This window comes from Castor canadensis, chromosome 2 (genome assembly GCF_047511655.1).
Source record: "Castor canadensis chromosome 2, mCasCan1.hap1v2, whole genome shotgun sequence".
In the NCBI taxonomy this organism is placed as follows: domain Eukaryota; kingdom Metazoa; phylum Chordata; class Mammalia; order Rodentia; family Castoridae; genus Castor; species Castor canadensis.
The window spans coordinates 186175474-186199376 of record NC_133387.1 but is presented as its reverse complement, the minus strand read 5'-3'; the positions used below and the strand labels follow the sequence as shown (position 1 = coordinate 186199376).

The following is a 23903-nucleotide window of genomic DNA, read 5'->3' as shown; positions in this document are numbered from 1 at the left end:
AACTGTTAGATGAATGAGAGAAACCGTGTCAAACATCCAGTTCAGTGCTTGAGGAAGCTGAGCAAAGTAGATGTCCAACTATTTGCTTTCTTTCCTCTTTCCTTTTTATTTTTTTATGCACTTTCTCCTGCTAAGCTCCTAAAAAGATACAGAGTTGCATGAAAATTACACACAAGGAACACCAAAGAAGTAGCAATTGTTGCATTTCTTTGAGGACTGTTGCCTGATTTCTCTCAGGCTCTTTGCCCAGTTCCTTTTGGCCCTGCCTACCTGCTAATTTGCACCACTGCCTTTACACTCCAAGGACCTGGCTTAGACTCAAACTTCATCTTTGGAGTAGGGTATTGAAGGAGTGGGTGTTAAGGAGGCTCCACTCTAACTTTTATTACCGATTCAAAGAAAAACAATAGCTTGTGTTTACTGAAAATTAATTTTTTGGAAATTACTTTGTCATTTGTTTTACTCTTCTTAATTAAAATTTACTTGGTGAAGAGAACACCCCATAAATTAACTCAAATGCAACAACAAATTAATTTGCATTTAGTTACTAGACATTACTCACAGACCGGACAAATTGTTTTCAGGCTGTCGCCTGCATTTGGCATCAGTGGGTAGGAATGGTGCTGCAGGTTATTTTGGCTAGTGCTCCCTCAAATAGTCCTTGCCCCAATCCCTTTGTCACCTGACCAACAAGGCACTCAGACTACCCTGATCACCTGTCAAGCCCTTTGTACCTTCACCTAGAGAGTACTCAGTCCCCCCCCTCCCCCGGTAATAATCAGTAAGAAAGATGTCAGGACAACAAAAGTATACTGAAGGCAGTCTTGCCTGGAGACCAGAAGATGGGCACAGTGACTCAGGAGGCCTCTTCCAGCCACAGGGATTCTATGAAACACAGGCTTAGAGAAATCAATGCTGAGTCCTTTCTATTCTTAAGTTATATGACAGATTCCAGTTGAAAATAAGGAAGACCTTCCCAAAGGAAAGCACTCAAATGATGGAAGGGAGTTAATTTAAGGAACAAGCTAGATTCAATAGTTTCTGCTGACAAATCATTCTGATTTCTTGCAAGAGGGGATAGGAGGCTTAGAGTGCAGTAAAGACCAAGGCAGGTGACCAGCTCATCTTGTTACTCTGTGACCTTGGGCAAGCCATTTAACCTCGCTCAACTTTGGTTTCTTTGGATAGTGATAGCTCCTGTCATCTGAGGCTGCTGGAAGAAATAGTTTAGACATATCATGGAAAATAATGGGAACAGGCTCCAGCACGTGGCAAGGGCTCAGGAAGCACCAGAAATGACTGAGTTGCAGCCTCCAGAGCCAGATGTTAGGGCTTGAAGCCAAGCCTGGCCACTTAGCAGTGAGTGGAACTTCCCAACGTCTCAGTTTCCTTATCTGCATAAGGGAGACAAAGAGGTTCTTGCTTTGAGGAGTAAATGATTTAATATATGCAAAGTGTTTACAGAAACAGAATAATGTCTAGTATATAAGAGACGCTCAGTAAGTGATCGTTATTGCTATTATTATTGTTGTTATCATTATCTCACCAACAACCTTTTGACATCATGACCAAGTCTGGGATATAGAACCAAAAGCTCAAAAGGAGGCCAGTTCTCCAAAGCCATTGCAGGGGGAGCCAAGCTGCCAGTGCCGAGGCTGGCTCTACCAGAGAAGGATTTATCTTCACAACACACCAGCCCTGCAAATGAACGGACAAGTCAGCCCAGCCTGGATGGGACAACAGCAGAAATGCCACTGCTAATGCAGCCTGATTCCTTCTAGCTATGCAAGTGGCAGCCCCATAAATAATTCCCTTTTTGACAAACAGGAAGGGCAGCCTGAAATGGGCACTGGCTGATAAACAATGATATACGGCAGGTTTTTCTGGCAAAAACAGCTGCAGTTCTGCAGAGCTGGCTTTCTGTGGAGGAAGGTGGACAGGGAAGTGACCTAAGTCTGTCATCAGAAGAATATGAGGCTGAGCCTAGTCCGACCCACCCTGAAATCCCCCTTCTCCTGAGCATCCTCTGAGCAGCAGGTCCTCCTGAAATGCTCCTCTGGTTCTTGCAACATCTAAGCGCCAGGGCAGGAGCAAGTAGAAGGAGAATCAGCAAAGCCCTCTCATCAGACAGGTGTCCCTTTTGTGGTGACCAGAAGGTGTCAGGGGGCAGAGCCAAAGGCCAGACTGGAGAAGCAGTTTGGCTGGGCATGGCAATAAGGGCAGGTATTCTGAGCCTCACTTACTGTCCAGGTGGGGCTCAATGGAAATTAGTTAACATCTGGATGCCTCAGTTTTCCCAGCCATAAAATAGGGATAGTTAGAGTGCTTAATTCCCCAGGTTGTTGTGAGAATGGTAGGAGTTAAGACTTGGAAGTGCTTTTACAACCCAATATCCGTAATGGAAGAAGCACTATGTAAGTGTCTGCTATCAGCATTAAAAGTCCAATTTCTTCAACAAAATATGTGCCATTCATTTACTTAGCACACTTTTATGGAGCACTTATTATGAGGGAGACATTGTATTCAGAGCTGAGAGCATGCAAACAAGTGAGAAATAGCCCTGACTTTTGGCAAGGGGTGCCTATTACACACTGAGGTGCATCCAAGTCTATTCCTGTAAATGGCGTCGCCCCATCAAATCTCACACTGCTTGTCATTTATTTCATTCCACAAATATTTATGGAGCAGCCATAATGTGTCAGGTAGTGTTGGAGGCACTGGAAATATAACTCCACACAGAAAGAATTCCTACCTTTAGAGCATACGGTCTAATGGGGACACAGTTTGTGAGATACTATTGTGGCCTCCACGACATGTGTTCACTCCATTTTTTGGATAGTTCCCCCACATGATCCATGCTGTAGTTTGGATGTATCCCCCAAAAGCCCATGTGTTAAAAACTTGGTGGCCAATCCGTGGTACTTTGGGAGATGATAGAGTCTTTAGGAAGTAGGATCTGGTGGAAAGAAGTTAGGTCCTCAAAAAGGATATTGGGACCCACACCACTTCCTGACTGTCTCTCTCTTTCACTTCCTAGTCACCAAGAAGTGAGCATCCTCCTGCCCTAGAAGCTCCCATGATGTTCTGCTCCACAGTGCACCAAAAGTAACAGTCAAGCAACATGGACTGAAACCTCGGAAACCATGAGCCAAAATAAATCTTTCCTCCTTTGAGATGATTACTTTGGGTACTTTGATATAAAGATACTATACAATCCAGTACTATCCATATAGTTTGGTACTATCCTTCCCCACACTCAGAGACTTGACTTTTCCAAGGGTCTCTAGCCATTGGTTGTTCTAAAGAAGGCATCTGTAAAATAGGCAGAAAGAGAAGGCTGTCAGAGAGTCTGGGGAAAGTTTTCTTGATCCCAAGAAAGATAGCTCCAAAGACAGTCTCTCTCCTTCCTCAGAACAGTGCTGGGTCTGAGTGACGCCCAAATCTACTAAGTGTTTTAAACTAGGCTGAAGACAAAACTAATACCCAGGACGGAAGAACATAGAGAAAAAGAATCTGGACTCCTTGGGGACACCCTTGGGACTGAGACCCTGAACAGACCAACCCTGAAGCCTGATTTACCACCAGACCTGTAGTTATATAAGAGAATAAATATCCCTGTGGTTAAGCCTGCTGAACTCTGGGTTTCTGTTCCTTGTTGCTAAAGCATCTTGTGGAATCATAGGACAATAATAATAATAAGACATGTTACTATTAATAGTCAACATTAAAACATGCCTCACATTTTACAATACACTTTACATTCATCTTTTTTTTTTTTCAAAGCAACACCATCAGAAAGGTCTTCTTTTCATCTTTATTTTAGAGGTGGAGAAGCAAAGGCTTGGGGACTTTTGATGACTTGCCAGTGTTGCTTTATGGAAAGCTGATCTGTCTATCCAAATATGGGCTGCCCAACTCCATTTCCTATTTCGTGATCCTATTCCAACAAAGCTGCCATTGCTTTAACATTTTTGCAACATCTCTTCTGAAATATACAACACATGTTCATAAATGACAAACAGTACAGAAAGGGGCTTCCTGATGGTTTCCAGGGGCATCTGGATATGCTGGTTTGAACTACAGCATTTTTTTTCATAAGCTTCTAATAGATCTCATCAGACATAAGAGATTCTGGAGTTGTCAAGAAGGCAAACAAAGGCTGAACTTTCCTAAATATAGAAACAGTGGCCCCCATTGACCTGTGAATTGTCCCAGTGGAGAGACAGAGACTAGTTCACAGGCACTGATAGATCACTGGAGAAGAGGAATAATTAGTTGTTGCCCTTAACCTTGAAACTTGTGTTCTTACCCCAACACAGGTCCAAAGGGAGTAGGTGCCAAGTTCAAGAAAGAAAACACAAAAAATGAGAAGAAAAGAAGCCACATGAGAAACTTTTAACAAGCTCCAGCTCAAAGAGAAGCTAGGCACACAGTTACAGCCCTGCAGAGGATTGAAAGTAGGACCTGGGCTTCCAATGTCAGGGGTTCAGAAAGAGAGAGAGAGAAAGAGCTGTGGTGAATCCCAGGCAGTAAGCAATAGTTGTCTAGATCTGGACTAGGTGAAAGGGGACAAGACTAGGTGAAAGGAAGAAGACTGAACATGTTTGTAGTCAGGGAGGGGAACATCAAAAGAGCAAAGACCAGGGATGAGCTCAGAGAACAGGCTGGAACTAAGATGGGTCTCAAAGAGTGTAAGATATGTTCACAGGCAGAATGGACCTCAGATAAGATGCTGGGGAGGGAAGAAGCCAAGCTAGTACCCCTTCTTCTACCCTTGATTCTCCCTTCCTCTGCTTCTTAAAATAGCTATGCACATGTTCTGAAATTTTTAAGGTAAGGAACATTATAGTTTACCCTTGAACCATTGATTCTAGAGTGGGATGGAGGAGTTGCAGAAGGGGTGATACTTTATAGTTGGAATAGAGGACTGTCCAGGGACCAACAGGGAAACAGAAATGTCATTCCCTTGGGGAAAGGCACCAGACCCAACCAGAAGATGAAGCCCTGTGCATGACAACTGTGAACACTAAGAGGTGGAAAGCAGAGAGATAGGTCCCACGGCCTTTCAAAGAAGTCATAAATAGTTCCCAGGAGAATACATCCCAGTAACTGTAGGCAACAGAATGAAGGAGGGACCAAAGGAAAGTACAGTTTGGTTTAAGGCCACCTGTCCCCCTTCTTCTCCATGCTAATATAGCCCAGGAAATTAAGGTTACAAATATGCCTGCTGTGAGTGTAATCTCCATCCTTTAAGCATGAAATCTTAGAGACAATGTAGTGAATGTAGTAATGACCAAGGCATTTCAGTTGCTGGCCACATTTGGGTGGTAACTATTGCCATTTTCTAACAACAACAACAGCAAACCTGAGAGCTGTTGAAAGAATATGTCCAAGATGACACGATGAATCTGCTCTTTATATTGCTTTCAGTAAATCTTTCCCTCACGGTAGAGTTGCAAGCACAGGCTTTGATGTCAGATGATGGTTCCAGCGCTTTCCATAGCTATGAAAATGAAATAAAGATACAATTAAATACCATCTCACAGTATTGTGCTAGGGGTACAAAAAAAAGATGAAGTATGCAAAGAGTTTGGTCCAAAATAGACCATATTGATAGCATTGAAGTAACTAGCGCATCAATGATAATATATTGTACACATAATGCCTTTGTTAAGAGGGTAGATCTCATGTGAAGTGTTCTAACCACAATAAAATGGGTTTGTTTAATTCAAAAGACCAAGAAAAAAAGGAAAAAGAAGCATTAGTTCTCCCTCTTCCTCTACCCCAGAGCCTTTCTAGAGCAAGGGGTCACATTTTACTCTTTTTGTGTGGCATAAACTCTCTCAAATGCATCACAATTTCTACATTGCAAGGCTGTTGAGAGTTTGACCTTCTGGGATAAACTCTGTGAATAACATTATTGCTGTCAATGAAATAAGTTGACACTGACTTTACTTCTGGCCTTGACTTCTGCTTTCCATGGTCTATGAGGTATTGAAATTTTCTGGGCATGCTTAGGTGCTTAGCTTCCAGCTCACAGCAGAAATGGCAACAACAGTGAGCATTAGTTAGGCACCTGTTATATGATAGGTACCAAACCATTATTTGCATGGACTCATATGTAACCCTTACAGCAGGCTTATGATCTCCATCTTGTAGAGAAGGAAACCAAGGCTGGAGTTACAAGCTTATCCCAGGTTACCTGGCTGGTTGTAGAAGAGACCAGAGTTAATCCCAGCTCCCCCAGGTGTGTGTTTCTTCAGTACCACCCTCCATCTCAAGTTACCATCTTATTTCAAAATGCATTGTTTCATTTTTCATCCCTTAGAAAAAAGTCAGAACAAATGCCAATCATTGTTTCTTTGCACCAACCAAAACACACAGTAAAAGTTTAACAAAAACTTTCTTCCCCTTTAGGTTCCATTCTAGAATGAATCTGTCCCTTCCTTGAATGTTCATTCTTCAGCCATCCTTCCATCTGAACTTGTGGAATCTCTCATCTTTTCAGTATTTCCATTGTGTTAGTGGTTAGCTGCTCCATATATCATGGTGGACACCTTGACTTTGGTCGCAAAAAAGGTGCCTTCACCAGCCTTGCTGCTGGCATTACTCCATCTGCCTAGGAGTCTCACATACAGATATATGCAACCACATCTGAAATGTGACTTTAAATTTCTGCTCTAAATGTTAGCCACTTGCTTTCATGTCAACAGAGGACAACACACATTCTGGTCACCAAAGTTTTTCTTCAAGACAGAATAACCTACCCTATACATTTCAGTAACAGCCAAGGATCCTCAGCTTCCACAAACCACTCCAAAACTCTGTCCAGCATTGAAAATCTAAACCCTCACATACCAATACCCAGATCTCTCCATATAACTGCAAGATTGGACTCTGTCAAAATACAATCTAACAGTTACCCTTTGGCCCACTAATACTGGTTCTAATAATCTACCCTAAGGAAATCATTGAAAAACAGACCAAGATATTTGTGACATTCACTGCATATTATATATAATAACCAAAAATTGGAAACCATCTCAATATCAACAATAAGAGGATAGTTAAATAAATTATACTGCATAACTACAATGAGATATTATGAAGCCTTTAAGTACCATGTTTTCAAAGAATATTCAAAGACATAGAAATATTCATGATATAGAACTAGGTTTAAAAGGGAAAAATGAAAAAGAAAAGAAGACCACTTTCAAATATAAAAAGGGTTGCTAAGTGGGAGAGGGAGCTAGCTTATTCTGTGTGTGGTGCAAAGAGAGATATAAGTAGTACCAATAAGAGAAGGCTACCTAAAAACATATTTAGAGAGAATGTAAGAAGAATTTTTTAATGGTTATCACTGCCCAAAGCTGTAAAAGATTTCCTGAGTAGGTAATGATCTCCCTGTTGCAGGAGGAATTCAAACTGAGACTGGGAAGCGACAAGATGAAGACATTGTAAAAGTGAGACATGGACACTGAACATGAGATTGACCCACACAACCCTTAAGAGCCCTCCTGACCCTCATATTATTAAGACTATGCTAATAGCCTTTGCACTCTGGCCATCTGTCTGAGTGAGACTGCCGTTGGAGAAGACTGAGGAGAGACGGCTTCTGAAAAAGAAAAGCATGGCCATGTTGGATAGAAAGTTCAACCAGCCGTAAAGTAACCAAGTAAGAGCAGATGGATCCAGCACAGCTACTGCCCTGGGTCACATTTTATTAAACCATGGCTTCGCCTCACTCAGACCACGCAGGGCAAGCATTAGCCTAATATTCCAGGCTTCCAATTAAGGAGATTTTCTTCTTAAGTGGCCAGTTTTGTGGGGACGATCCTCATGACCAGGCATTCTCATCCTGTCCATATGGAGCCTTTGGAGCCTGTAATTCACTTCTCAGAATGTAGACCTGTGGTCTTCATTGAAGAGACTTGTGATAGCAAACCAGAGAAGACACAGTGGGATATAGGCACATAGTGGTGTCTTCATTACTTCATTAGCTGCAGGTCAACATGAGTTACGTGTGTTTAGTTTTATGGGGGGACTTTGAGAAATAATAGGTTGAAAGGCAACTTGCATGCTTGAGAACAGGCCAAAAGATGGTGTAATTACTCCATGGCTAAAGAAAGGAGCTTTGTGTGATAAAGAGGAGCCTGCAAGTGAGCTTTTAAAAAGTCTCAGGAATGCCTTGTTTCCCCATCTTGGTTTCTAATACTGTTCTCCAAAAAATAAATAAACAAAAGAAGAAGAAGAATCAGGATTCTCTGCAGAAATGGCTGGCTCTAGGACTGGGACTGGGGCAGGTAATGTACAGGATGCCTTATTGTATCAGAAAATAAGGACGTGCTCAAAAAGTAAAAGGATGGAGTGTGTCAAAGGGACACAAGAGCCTACTCCAAAGAGTTACAATTGAACAAACAATGTAGTATTTTATTGCAGCCCAAAGTATAGAATAAATATCCACGAGTTTATACTGATATAAACGATTTAATTAGAGAAGAAACAAATATCCTAGACAAAAGAATTCCCGATAGTTGGAACTCTCTGTCCTCTGTGAGGGATGGGCATAACTACTCAGTCCTTATGTGTGGGCTGCACATGGTGGCTTCCTTCTAAGGGGTATAGTACAGAAGGGAAAAAAAAAACATGACATTACAGAGAGAAGCCTGACCAGCACCTGTTAGTCAACTGATCAAGGCTCACTCAACGGTGTTAAGTCATACAGGCAATACATGCCCTTGAAAAGCTGATGAAAATGGCACTTCACTCTGTGGTCTCATTCTCAAAACCACAGAGTTCTATAGCAGGCAGAGATAGGGGATGGTGGTTCAAGCCAGCCTAGGCAAAAAAGTTAGTGAGATCCTATCTGAAAAATAGCTAAAGCAAAAAGGGCTGAAGGTGTAGCTCCAATGATACAGAGCCTGCTTAGCAAGTACAAGGCCCTGAGTTCAGACCCCAGTATCACAAAATAATAATAAATAACAGTACAATAAATCCCATTATTCCAGTCTAATTGTGAGAAAATCATTAAAATAATCCTATTTGAGGTGCCTCTACCATACATCTGATTCCTAAAAGCTGTCAAAATCACCAAAAATAGGCAACGTCTAAGAAACTGTTATAGCCAAGAGGAATCTAAGGAAAGACAACAACTAAATGTCATAAGATGTACCTAGTAGGATCCTGGATTAGAAGACAAATATGAATAAAAACACAGGATGTCTAAATAAAGTGTCACTTTAGTTAATAGTGACATATCTATATTGTTCTGTTAACTTTGACCAGCATACCATAGTAATGTCAAACAGTATCCACGGTGGAGATTGAGATAGTGCACTTGGGAATGCTCTATACTATCTTCCAATTTTTCTGTAAATCTAAAACTATTTTACAATCAAAAGTATATTTTTTTTAAAAAGTCTAAGGAAACTAGAGAGGATTTGACCTGTGTGAGCACTTTATAGAAGTTGGCTGAGGCCAAATGCTCAGGGAAAGAAACAAATTGGATGGATTTCCGACATTGAGAAATCAAGAAGATCAAAGCTAGAGGCCAGGAGCATTGGGGAGCTTTTGGGGGAGCCAGTTTCACCCCAATCATGGGGTTGGGCCTGGCTCCTGCCAGAAATTCTCCTTTTTCCAAATATGTAGGTGATTGTCAGCCTGTTGAGAGTAAAGCAAGCTGGAGCAAAGATCAGAAGGCTTTGTGTTAAGCAAGACAAAGCTAACCACTGCTGTACATCCACCATGTGAAAACCCATGTCATTTGCTGAAGTCCCCAGCTCCAGGACTCACTCACCTGGAAGAAAGTAGTTCTTTCATTTTTAACAAACAGCTATGCAAGTCGATGGCTGGTACACCTTCCAACAGAGAAAATGGAACAAACTGGAGTTGGGAGCAAGGTTGCCAGCCCGTGAGGCATCTGTCCGGAGGAGCAGAAAACAAACACATCTTCATTCCATAATCTTGAATTCATGTTTCTTGGAAGCTGGGAGACTGTAAGCTGAAAAGGATGATTCAATGGTATCCTGCCAGCAGAGGAAGAGGAGACTCAGGGATGAAGGAAGGTGGGAAGCCAAGCACCTCCCTTTCCCAGCAATCAAACACAGAATTACAAAAGCACGGGGCATTGTTTCCTGTGACTTGCAACACTGTGTGCCGGGGGCCCCTGGCTCCTGCAGGTCTCTGGTCCATGGGTCTGTCCCTGCCCCCAACTCTGTAATCCGCCCAACCTTGGACTGACTTCCATCCCAGAACTTACCCTCCCATAGGCTTTCTGGGAATGGCTGGCTCTTTGAGCCCAGAGGGCTCCACCAACAGGGCCTACTTATCTCCCCCACTTGCTTACATCCCAAGGAAAAGTAGTAGAGAAAAAGTTTGGGGGGTCTTATGATTAAAAAATTGGCTGGGCAATGTTTTATGCATGCATCTGTTATGCTAAAATAACCATCCTTTCTAACCAGGCCCACCTGCTGTCTTTTTCAATTTTAAGTATTTCTAAGTAGCAATCAAATCAGTATAATTTGTTCTTTATCTCGGCAAAACCATTGTGAAAGAAAAATGTGACCATTATGTTACATCAGGGAAAAATACAAGCCCTTTATTTGCAGCCTTCTCTATATTCTATCAGATCTCACAGTTGTCATTATGCCAGTTGTATTTAATGTTGTTCAAATGAACAGAGCTTTCTTTAATCACTACAGCCTTCTTTCCCCTAAATGCTTTTTCCAAGGTTATGGTTTTCAGAGATAAATACATAAATACCAATGTTATGAATACGTTAAGGGTATCTAAGAGACAGCTTTCAGGATTTGTAGCAAGAACCTGCTGTCATTGGAGTTACACAATAGCTGGCTGATGTTTTGAGTATGAAGCTACTTGGTATTAGGAGAAGGCCTGATACCCTGCTCAGAGGCACAAGGCTATTTTGAGCCCATCACAATAGGCCACTCAGCAAACGCTGACTTTATAAATCTGGTATCAGGATCCTCTCTACTAATACCAAAGCCAGCAAGTCCAGAGTGGCAGGTGCCCTCCATTCAAAGATGGCTCTTAGTGATCTGTCCTGTGGGCTTCAGGGCCATACCTGCCTGCAGGGTCCTTCATACCCACCTGGCACCAAAGGCTGGTAGACATGAGGTCAGAGGCCAGGCTTTTGGCTCTAAAAGGAACCACCTACTGCAATACACTCTATTTGCAAATTAGGAACCAGAGGCATAAAGAGGTTAAACAACTTGCCCAACAAGTTCGTTGGTAGGTTCAGTTCTCAATAAATCTAGGACCAGAACCCAAGTCTATAGAAAGTCTATTTTTGCTTCACTGCCAACTGGAGTACGCCTGCTCTCAAACAAACATTACGCTGGGTGACTCTGGGGTTCTAAGAATTCTACACTTATTCAGACATTCATTGAGGAAACACTTATCCTTTGCTGAGATGCTGAGAGCAATAATAATTATCGTTAATAATGAATATTTTGAGTGCCTACCACCATGCTAAGCCCTTAATGTAAGTTAGCTCAATTTTCCCTCACAGTAACCCAAAGGGATAGGCACCCTGATGGTCCCCATTTTATAGATGATGGAGGGACAGAGAGGTCAAGCAAACTGTCCTCAGGCACCAGTGAAGAAATCGAGATCCACATGCACAGGAGTCTGAGTCAGCACTCTGAATCTCTACAAAGGGAAAATTTTCCCAGATCCTCCTAAGTGGTGCATAAATGTTTGTTGAATAAGGCATTGTATCTTGCCCCTGAGAAGCTACTATACAGAAAGGAAACATTTGTGTAAACAAATAAAGGAAATGCAAGATATGATATAATGTGTCAAAACAGAAACATAAACAAGCAGTAATAGGAATGCGGTGGTGGGGTGGATGGATAAACACCCACCAGGAGCCTGGGGGCTGGGGCACAGTGCAGGGAAAAGAGCCGTCAGCCGGGGCAGGGGAGCTGGGGACCCCTCTTGTGCAGGTAGTAATCAAGGTGTCAAGAGGTGTCTCTGCACCTTCCTGTGTCCAGAAGAAACCTTACATGACCTGGAAGGGCTCACATAGTGACTTAAAGGAGACCAGACAGGACAAAGTGATCTACAAATTATAAGCCTTGTACGGACGTCTTCTCTTACTGGTCCACTCTGAGCTCCCCGAGGACAGAGAAAATATTCATTGGACTCTGTGATCTCTGCTCGGCACAGTGTCTGACATTCCACAGGTATCACTGGAGCATAGCAGGGGGAGGGAGGAGGAAGGAAAGAAGGAAGAGAGGGAGAGAAAGAGGTGGGATTGAACCAACTAATCCATAGGTCAGAAAGGGTGCTGAGTCAGTCCGGTTCTCCAAAATCTACAGGTTTTGTTACATATACCTACAAAGTTCCCTATGTGTAAGAGATTTACTTTATGGACTTGGATCAAGCAATTGTGGTGCTGACAAGTCTGACCTCTGTAAGACAGGATAGACTGGAAACTCAGGAAGGAGTTAATCCTGCAATCTTGAGGCAGAGTTCTTTCTTTTTAGGTGACTTCAATTTTTGTCTCAATACCCTCAACTGATTGCACAAGGCCCACCCATGTTGGGGTGATCTCCCTGACTTAAAGCCAACTGATTACAGATCTCAGCTACACCTACAAAAATACCCTCACAGCAGCACCTAGGTGAGTGTTGATTGAGTACTAGAGTTTAGCCAAGTTGACACATAAAACTATTTCAGATGCCATTCCATCATGTTGAGTGAGGCACAGAGGCAAGGGATGGATTCCAAGTTAGGAAGTGGAATCTGCCCTGGGGTTTGACCTGGGGTCTGGGTGACAGTGTGGACTGCCAGTTAGCAAACATCATAGCCAGCTGAAAACAGCCAAGGGGACACATCCATATGGAGTTATCTGTGCTCCATGTGGGGTGGGACCAAGGAACTTTTTCAGAGGTGAACCAGCAACAGGAATTTGAAAGCTCCCAGGGTTTCTGACATAACCAACCAAGGTGCATAAATCAGAAAAGGGGGAGCCGTAGATACTTTCTTGGTACAGAAAGTTCCTTATTTGAGGAAGCACAAAGGCATGGATCCAAATTCTGTGCTTGCCACTCAGCTATGTACCCTTGAGGAAGCTAACTTCTCTAAGCCTGTTTCCTCATCCATAAAGTGGGCCTCTTTGTAATCTATCTAGGATTGTTGTGAAAGTGGAATAACATGTGCAAGGACTTCAGGCAGATCCAGCACATTGAAGGCCCCCCACAAACACCATGAAACTGAAATGCGTCATCTTCGGATAGTCGGTACCTGGTCCAGAGCCACAGTTGCCCATAATTAGTCCCCAGCACACTGGGAACATCAGGGGATTCCGCCCTCCCACCAGTCCCTTCATGACACTGCTGGTTCAGTGGGAAAACCTGCACCTAGGGCGAGCCAGCCCTGTCTCTCAAGAACCCAAGCATGACCTCTGATCTTCCAGAAAAGTCACCATTACTAAGGGTGAAGTTCCCACGTGGCTGCTGGGCTTTGCTGCTGTTCCGTTGTTGTCGTTGTCACACTAAGAAGGTCAAGCTTCTTTATCTGTACCCTCTGAATATTTTGGTGGCATCTGTGGGAACTATGGGCTTTTCCATGGCCTCCAAGGCTTTGGACAACTAAAAACCAAACTGGAATGTGGCTGCTCTATGTCATTTTGGGATGCTAACAATCCTTGTCATATGTCCTCCAGATGTCCAATGGCCTAACAAAAAGCAGCAAAGTGGCCAGGCACTGGTGGCTCACACCTCTAATCCTAGCTTTTTTTTTTTTTCATTTTTCTTTTATTATTCATATGTGCATACAAGGATTGGTTCATTTCTCCCCACTGCCCCCACCCCCTCCCTTACCACCCACTCCGCCCCCTCCCTCTTCTTAGGAGGATAGTGGTTCAAGACCAGCCTGGGCAAAGAAGTTTGTGAGACCCCCATCTCAATGGGTAAAAAATCTGGGCATGATGGCATGGCAGCAGAAAGCATAAAATAGGAGGATTGTGGCCCACCCTGGGCAAAAGGCAAGGCCCTATCTTTAAAATAACCAGAGCAAAAAGAGCTGGAGGTATGGCTCAAACAGTAGAGCAGCTGTCTACCAACTCAAAACCCTCAGTTCAAACAAATGCCAGTACAAAACAACAAAAACGTGCAATGTGGAGTGAGAAAGGGGAAAGACAGACTTAAGGACAAAAGCCTCAGCTGACCTTAATTTTTTCTAGCCCTGTGACCTTAGGAAAATTGTTTCATTTCTCTGAGCCTCAGTTTTACAGCCTGTAAAGTGGGGGTGATCTTATCTGAGTTATTGGGTTGGAGGGATGAAATGGGACAAGCTGGCACTTGGTGGTGCTAGGGTTCCTCCCTTCTGCTCCTCTTGCCTTAGGCTGGCCAGGCCCCCTCTCTGAGGTATAATCCCACACACTCCATTTGGCTGGTTGATAGCACCTGATAGGACAAAATGTATTAGCATGAAAAGTTGTTCTCACTGAGCTGTGAGGGACCCAAATGTCTTTAAGGATGTTACATTACTAAAGAGATACAGCCTTGATCAGGTATGGTGGTACACATCTGTAATCCCAGCTACTCAGGAGGTGGTGATTGGAGGATCTCCATCTGAGGCCATCCCAGATAAAAGTGTGAGACCCTATCTGTAAAAAAAATCAAAAGGCAAAAGAGCTGGAGGTATGGCTCAAGGGATAGAGCTCCTGCCTGGCAAACACAGGGCCATGTGTTTTAATCACCAGTACCACCGAGAGAGACAGACAGACAGATAGACTGAGAGATAGAGCGAGAGAGGCAGAGAGACAGAGAGAAAAAAAAGAGAGATAGGGCCTTGGAGACCAAGTTCTTTGGACCTTGCATACCCAGCTCCAGCTCAATCTTCTTATACAAATCAACTAACTTCCCTGAAACTCACATTCTTCATCTGTAAAATGGGGACCATCCTGGGAAGAGCAAATGGATCATAATGCCTATGAAACTGTCCAGCAGTTAGCCACACAGAGGTGAAATCACTCTGGTTCTTGGAATGTGAGCATCAAAGGGACCTTCTCCCAGCCCACAATCCTTTCTGCTTGTCCGCAGCTGAGCTGTGAGATGGTACCACCCTGCTCTGTTTGGCCTGGCCAATACCTCATCAGAGAGAGCTGCCACACAGACATCTCAAAGACCCCTCAACTAAACAGGATCCTTAAGTAACCAAAACCAACCACAGTCAACCAAAGGCCCCTCATCAGTTTCTGAAGTCAGCTTCCCACCCACTCGCATCAAGGCTCTTGTACCTTCTGATCCTCAGTTTTCTCAAGACAGAAAAAAACCGGTGAGCTAACAAGTGGCTGCAGGTTTTATCCTGGAATCCATCTTCAAAGCTGTGATATGTTCCTCTCAGAATCTTCTCCCTTTCTATCCATGGTTCTGTGCAGTATTTGGAGAGGGGCACGAGTCATCAAAGAGACAGATAGCCTATTTTGTTCCTAGGCCTATTTGTAAGGCAGGAAAACAGATGATACTCTATTTTACAACAATGTGTGACTGCTCAGGTGAAGACAAAAGGAGTTTTCCCAGGAACACTCAGTTAATCAGAGACTTCAATTCACCACCTCAGCCATTGCCACAAACATTGTGTAATTGAGATGTTGGAGAGAGTGATTAAACATTGTCTGGGGAGGAAGTGGGGGGAGTAATGGGATTCATCTAATTAGTGGTTCTCGGGGCAAAGGTGAAATAGTGATGTCTAATACCAGTTAAGAACAAGAGCCAGTCTTCACTCTGTGCCTACCATGGACCAGGTACTGGGCAAGACACTTCATGCATTATCGTGCTGACTTCTGGCCACAAGGCAATTTGATTTGACCCCCATTTTTAAAGATAAGGCAACTGAGGCTCAGAAAGGTGATGTGGTTGGCTAAGACCACAAAAATGGCTGAATTATCTAACACCAAATTCCCATATTTCAACCATCATGATGGAAATGTGAAGGCAAAACAGCTAAGTTAATCCACTTAATATTGAGTTTTGTTATTCTATAACAATGAGAGGTAGAAATGCAATTCTTGTAGCGTTTATGCTCAGATGTTATTCTAGTTGAAAGAGAGCCCATCCCAGGGCTGACAGTCCTCTTTTCTAGGTACCAAGAGGATAAATTTGGACCTGGTGGATCAAAGAGGAGGTGAGCCAAGGAAACCCAACTCAGAAGAGTTGGAGGACAGGGAAGAGGTCAGGTTCCAGCAGAATGGAGGGGACTCTCCTTCCCCTCTTTTTAAAATTATTTTTATTATCATATTATTGTTGTAATGGAGGTATACTGTGACATTTACAAAAGTTCTCACAATATGTCGTAGTTGAATTCGCCTCTCCATCATTCTCCTTTACCCCACCCCCATTCCTGGAATAGTTTCAACAGGTCTCATTTTTCCATTTTTGTACATGAGTACAGAATATTTCTACTACATTCACCCTTCTACACCCTTTCCTTATATATACCCCTCCTACTGGTACCAAACCCCAGAGAGAGGAATATGTTGGGTTCAAATTTCTAATCAAACAAAGGTTTACTATTTTGAAAGCATTTTTGACCATAACCTTTCTCTATTTAAAACATTGGCCTTAGGGCTAGGTGTGGTGACTCATGCTTGTAATGCCAGCTACTTGAGAGAGGGAAAAATGAGGATCATCTGTTTTACCTTCCTATTCTCTGCTTTTGAAAAAAGACTTTTTGTTTGTTTAAGATAGCTATAAGTTTATAGATAGCTATAAGTTTCATTGTGACACACACACACACACACACACACATATATATTATCCTAAATTGGTTCATCCCCTCTATTTTTCTCCTTTCTACCTTAGTCCCTTTCTTATGGTGATTTCAACAGGTTTGAAAATTTTATATTCATTCTTGTATAGAAAGTACATCAGCCATATTCACCTCGTTCCCTAATCCCTTACCACCTCCTCCTGCTTTTTTCAATATTATCATCTCACACCCTATTCTACAAAAGCTCTATCGGGAGCCTCTGGCAGTTCATGGAGCTCTAAACTGGCTCTGGAAACAACATGCACCACTTACAAACACGAGCAACATTGCAGCACACAAAACTTACGCCACTGTTACCAAAAATACAAGGAAGTGGGAATAAGTAAATGGTTGTTTGTCTGGCGGTCCTGGGGATTAAACTTACAGCTGTGCTTGCTGGGCACATGCTCTATCACTGGAGCCACGCCTCCAGTCCTTTTATGCTTTCATTATTTTTCAGATAGGATCTTGTTCTTTTGCCAGCCTCAGACCTATTCTTCCTACCTCTATCTCCCGTATAACTGGCATTTCAGGTGTGCACCACCACACCTAGCTTATTCTTTGAGATAGGGTCTCACTAACTTTTTGCCCAAGCTGGCCTTGAACTGTGATACTCATTTTTCCCCCTCTCAAGTAGCTGGGATTACAAGCATGAGCCACCACACCTAGCCCTAAGGCCAATGTTTTAAATAGAGAAAGATTATGGTCAAAAATGCTTTCAAAATAGTAAACCCTTGTTTGATTAGAAATTTGAACCCAACATATTCCCCTCAATATGTCTTGGGATGTGAACAATAATTCAGAGTTCACATTTTAAAACTTTAGAAATTATAGTATTCAGTATTTATTAGAATATAATAGTAATTTACTTTAAATTTTATTTATATTATAGAACATACTAGTAAGTAATCATATAGGATTATATAAATTATAGTCATTAAGTCCTTTTATTTTACTATTATAAAAATAATAGTGATTTTGCAGCAACAAAAATACCCATACTTTTGTACTTAAAAATAGTACAGTAGTCGTGACGCTGTGATACCCAGTGCCAGTGCTGCAGTTGTGAACTATGTTCTTGTTCTGAGTTGCCCTCCACGAGGCCAGAAAATATTTTTTATAGCTTTCTGAGGAGCACTTTCTTTGCTTATTTTCTCCTCACCTCAGTGGTATGAAACAGGAATTACTTTTATGCCCATTCTGTAGATAAGTAAACAGAGTCTTGGGCTAGAGGTGTAACTCAGTGGTAGAGTGATTGCCTAGCATGTGTGAGGCCCTGGGTTCAATCCCCAGTACCAGAACAAGAAGAAAGAAACAGTCTCAATGTGACTATTGGAAGTTTCTGAGTAAGGACTTGAACTCCAAGTTCTAAGCTCTGGCCCTTTTCCTCTGGGGACTCTGACTGGGGCTTCCCTCCTCCATGTGGAGTGACCCTCTGTGTGAGGCCTCCGTGTTCTGACTCTTGTTATCCCATCTGCTCCTTATCCTCGGTGAACAGCTCTTCCTTTTCTCTAGGAAAAGGTAAGTGAGAAAAGCAGCCAGGTGCCATGACAAACACTAGCCCATGCAGGCATTCCAAATTCTGAGGTGGCTTCCTACCAAGGTGGACAGAGAGGTCACAATCACTTTCCTGGGAAGGAAAATACGAACAGTCGTTTTCCACTCTGGCAAATCTCTTGACAAGAACTGGGAAGTCGAAGAGCAGACACACCGAAGCTCTCTCTCTCTTTCTCTCTCAGGGTCCTCTCCAGCAGCACCCACTCTGACAACTGCACAAATTCAGAAACACGTCGCCCTGCCCTCAACAAGTCCTGAAGGGGCTGCAAAGCAGCCAGAAGCTGAGCACCGGCCCCCAGGGGCCCTCAAGGATGAAGACAGGAGGTTCATTCCAAGGAGGCCATGCCGGGTAACAAGGACATGTGGGTTCCTGGAAGCAGTGCTCAGCAGAGCCCGAGAGCAGGCCCACTCCATGGCCTCTATGGCCACTCAGGCCTGTACTACAAAGGGGGTCTGTGTTGAGGGTCAGTGTTCCAGGGTCTTGCTGTCCTGATATTCTTCGTAAGTCAGTCTGTGAAGGTATGTTGTAGGTGAGGTCCCAGGGGACAGAGGAGCATGTGCTGGGAGCATGGAGATCAGCTCACCTGTGGCCCTCACCCCCAACACCTGCCTCCCCAGGATGGCTCTCAGCAGTCTGCTCCCCAGACTGCCCAGCCACTGCTGCCCACCCTACCCTGACAGGCCTGGGTGCAGGGGCCTTAACAAGTGTCCCCCCATGCCATGTCGCAGGGTGGAACCAGTGCCCAGGATTGTCTGTGTGCCTCAGCTAGGAGTATGTTCCCAAGAGAACACAGGCTCAATAGCCATTAAAAACCATTATGGGGACTAGAGGTGTGGTTCAAACAGGTAGAGTACCTGCTTTACAAGATGAAGCCCTGAGTTCAAACCCCAATCCCACCAAAACAAAACAATACAAAAGCAAACCAAAAAACCACTGTGGCACACATCCAGAGAGAGAAGGAGAGAAGGGAAGAGAGGAAAAGTTTTGTCTCCTCCTTTTAAACAAGAAGCAACACATTTGTAATTGCATTTTATGCTCCTCCCCAGAGAGTATGTAGCTGTCCCTACCAAAAAAGGATGTAGAAATATTTCTGTATAGCTATCCTCAACTCAACCAGCAAAAACGCTTTGTCTTCCTTGTCTCTTTTCTTCAACAAAACTAGTGATAAAGGCAGAACAGGACCTGCCTAAAACTGAGGGGGGAAGCAGGAAGAGGGTGGGGGAGGGGGGCAGGGGGGAGAAATGACCAAAACAATGTATACACATGTGAATAAAAGAATTTTAAAAATAAATGAATAAAACCAATGTGAAAATGCTAAAAAAAAAAAAATACTGAAGATGACTTCAGATAGTTATCTCTCCCAGGGAAGATAGAGCAGTTTGTAGTAAATAGTGCCTTAGCTCCCAAGAGTGGGTTACTAACAGAGGAATTTCAAGTACTTTTAAAAGTCAGTTAGGATCGTCATAATAATAGCCTTGATTGATTGAATTCCTGTGTTGCCAGACATAGGTGATAAAAAACATTCTCTTCAATCCTTACACTAACTCTGCAAGGAAAAAAAAATCTTACCTCTCCTCTACAGAGGAGGAAACTGAGGCTCACAGAATCCTCCTGCCCACAGTCCTACAACTAGCAAGTAAGGAGATGGAATTGGAACTCAGGCTTTCCTAAGTTCCACAGTGGTGGCTAGTCAGCACCTTTCAGCCACTATGTGTCAGGATGGCCCTGCTTTAACAAGGAGACCAAGAGGAGCTTGCTTAACAGAAATGGCTCTTCCAGGCTTCCAAGGCTGGGTCTAGAGAGCCACAGAGGTGGGCAGGCTTCTCACCACACCCATTCAACTAGCTCAGGAGGTGAGGATCTTCTTAGCATTGGAAATCTGAGCTGACAGGTACTCGTCAGGGGAAACAAGATGGAAAGGAAGCCTCCCACACATTGTACCTTGCTTCTAACTGAAGTGACAGAGAATTCATTCACGAATTAATTTTGAATTTGTTTGAGGGTCTACTTTATGCAAGGTACCATGGTAGGCACTGGTGGTTCTGAGAACAGAGATAGATGCGGTCCTGTGTCCCCTAGAATCTATTGTCCTAGTAGGGCTGTGGCTTCCAACACTTTTATCCACAAGCCAGATTAAGAAAGACATTTTACAAGTCAACCCCAGCAAGAGGACCAGTCCACGCACACATAGCTGAAACAAAAATTTCACAAAGCATTACTAATCCTTACTGCATATACTATTATGAGTTCTATTATGTTCTGATCACTTTTTTTAAATGCTGATCATGAAACAACAGAACTGATTTTGAGACTAACTGACAGATCACAGAAAACCTTGTAGCAAGAGATGGAGGCAAGTAAGTACTAACTTGTGCTTCTATAAAGAAGCACATAGGATGAAGAATCCTTGGCCCAGCCCAGTTGGTGTAGGCAAGGACTTCCTGGAAGAAATGACCTCTGAGCTGATATGTGAGTCTAAAAGATGCAAGCAGCACAAGATCATGCAGAGATGTTTAGACTCTGCAAAGAGATTGGGCATTTTCCTATAAGTCATGGAAAGCTACTGAAGGCAATGGGACAGGAATAGATGTCATCAGAACTGCCCACTGACACTGCAGTTCTTTTAGGAACAGGGCAGCAATACATATTCTGCTCCCTTTTGAAGTTAAATATAGCTATGATGCTAGTTTGGATCAATGAAGTGAGAGTCAAAAGATATGTGTTCATGTCTATTGATGCTTAAGAGTCAGTCAGCAAATTGCCATATTTATTTCTTCCTGCCACTGTGACTATAAGGACAGGACTCAGGAATCCAAACTAGTAGAGCAGAAAGTAGCATAGTTCATCAAACTTAGTGATGAGTGCTTCAAAAAACTAAAGCAGATAATGGGGGATTGAAAATATCTAGTGAAGACCTCTCTTTTGAGTAAGAAATCAAAGTTGAAGGAAGGAGGGAGCCACATGGGCATCTGGAAGAATTGCTGACTAACCAAAGGGCACAGCAAGTGCAAAGGCCCTGCATCAGGAGTGTACCTGTTACTGACTGAAGTGAGTGGGCAGGGTTTGCCAGACCCTCTGACTACACAGAAATTTCTTCTGAGACCATTCGTCCACAGACCACCCTGGGAAACAAGGATCTTGCTTATCTTGGTTTGGAAAAGGAGCAATGAGTGGTAGAAGGACTCTTAGGAGAATAGCCCTCATACTTTGGAGACTTATCTAGGTCACTTTTCTGATGTTGGGATGCTTGGTGACTTCTATAAAAGTGCCACTACCTCCCATGGTCAGAAACCACCAGTTGTAACCTCCTTCTTTGACTCTTTCCTGAGAAGAAACTTGCTTTAAGCTAACAAGTTGTGCTAGTCGTGGGGTTTGAAATCATTTTTTTGCTAAAAATAAACCTGTTGTGGAAAATCCCCAAAGATGAAGTGTATCCCTAGCCTCAGGGGGAGAAGGAGTTGGAGCTCCCCTCCCTCATGTGCATGGAGCTGAGCTTTCAGCTCTTACCATTAGCAGTAATGCAAGGTCAGGAGGGGGTGCCTGGCTGCTCTCAGTGACGTGGGCTGCTTGCTGATTACCAGGGGCCCTTGAGAGCAAAACACAAATTCTGCTTTAGAACAGAGCCTGCATTTATTTATCAGTAATGATCCTCTCTTTATGATTTTTCAGTGCAAGGTTCTTCCTGTAGCCCTCACACCACCGTCTCCTCCCTGGTCACTCACAATGCCAGTGATCCAGAGAGTCCAGAAAATTAAGGTTATGCTCACTACCCTCTCAGCCAGGAGCAAAGGTAGAAAACAAACAAAATACTGGCCCCTCCATCTTCTCCAGGATGAAGCTTCATCTCCCAGAAGCAGCCTGCAGTGACAATTGGGCACAGACCACCAGAGACCACGACAGTCATTCCATTTCTGTTCCTGCTGTCCTCCAGTTGAGACAGGTGTCACCACTGCACACACGTACATAATAGTAAGAGCTACTGTGTATCTGCTCTGTTAGGTTCTGTAGGAAGGGCCAAGGTCATTCTGATCTGTCTTTGCTCCAACATCACACAGTGATAACAGGTGATCACAGCAGGAACCCAGAAGTGGAATACAGGTGGGTGGAACAACTCCAACGCCAGCCCTGGAAAGTGAGCTTAAAGCACACACACTATCAGGCATTTTAGCCATTTCATCTTCATATAGAACACCAACTGTGCAGCTGCCGAATGCTGAAGGCTAATTATGAATAGGACATGGTCTCTGCAAATATATACATGTGGCACATCGTGTATATGTATGTGCTTGTAAACATGAATGAATGATAGCCTATGACTCATGTCATGAGATGCATGCATAAAAGCTAGAAGAAGGAAGAGTGACAGGTAAGAGGAAGGCCAACAGAGGGTCAAAAAGCGGAAAGAAAGTAACATTTGATTGGGTCTTACAAGATGAGTAGTGGGGAGCATCTCAGACAGAGGAGCAGCCCAGGCCAAAGTGCAGAGGTGTACAGTATAGATACCTAGCCCATGTCACTGGGCAGCATGGAAAACTTCTCACACAGCCAGTTTTAAAGTTCATGGGAATCAGTTGGGCATCAGTGGCTCACATTTATAATCCTAGCTACTTGGGAAACAGATCAAGGAGGATCATGGTTCCAGGCCAGGTGGGAGGGTAGGGGAGCTCCGTGAGACCCCCATCTCAATGGAAAAAAATCTGGTCATCCAAGCTACAGCAGGAAGCATGAAATAGGAGGACTGTGGTCCAGGCCAACCTGAGCAAAAAAGTGAGAAAGAATCTCCAAAATAACCACAGCAAAAAGGGCTGGAGGAGTGACTCAAGTGGTAGAGCACCTGTTTAGCAAGTTTAAGGCCAAGTTCAAACCCCAGTATCACCAAGAAAACCAAAAAAACCCTTGGGAATCAATACATCAGCATGTACATTTGCTTGAATGGTCTCAGAAAGGGTTGCTACATATTCTATCACTGATCAATAGGAGCTCTGTCATCACCACACAACCACATAGACATTGGATGCCAGCTAGATTCAAAACCTGTGTGTTTGGAACAGAGGACCTGCAAATAAGAATCATGATGATACACAGGAATCACATCAAGAAAGATTTCGTGAACACCTAATGCATATAGGGACTGACTGGACTCTAGCTTTTTATCCTAGTAGCCCTATGGCATGGTGATCATTATTCCCAGGTTATAGATCAGGAAATGAAGCTCCCAGACATGGGCTCCATTGTAAGTGCTCACAAATGGACTCTTTTGTCCTAAAGTTGATGTATTTATTTGACTAGCATATTCTTTCTTCATGTAGAAAGCTAACTCATAATCAGAATAATAGCAATAACTAGTATTTATTGAGTTCTTACTCTGTGGCATACACAGGAAGCATTACACAAATAATGGAAACATAAGAGAGCGGGATAAATTTAAAATAGGATGGCATCACTCGAAGATGAACTGATGTGGATGGTCCCACCAGTGAGACTGAGGTACAGTGGCATTCCCGAAGCCCTCACGGGACTGGTCATAACATTGCAAGTCTGTTGGCCCAGCTCCCCCGCCCCCCAA

The 23903-nt window shown here is 43.4% G+C and overlaps 1 long non-coding RNA gene across 1 annotated transcript in view; it reads right to left on the bottom strand.

The window, feature by feature from the left end:
- The window catches only part of LOC141417961 (uncharacterized), a 32027-nt gene extending 22007 nt beyond the window's left edge, over positions 1-10020 (bottom strand). The window contains exons 1-2 of the long non-coding RNA XR_012442560.1: positions 9797-10020; positions 5366-5503 (exon numbers count right to left, since the gene is read on the bottom strand). This is a non-coding gene — a long non-coding RNA (uncharacterized lncRNA). The remainder of the gene's footprint in view (positions 1-5365; positions 5504-9796) is intronic.
- Between the last annotated feature and the right edge of the window lie 13883 nt (positions 10021-23903).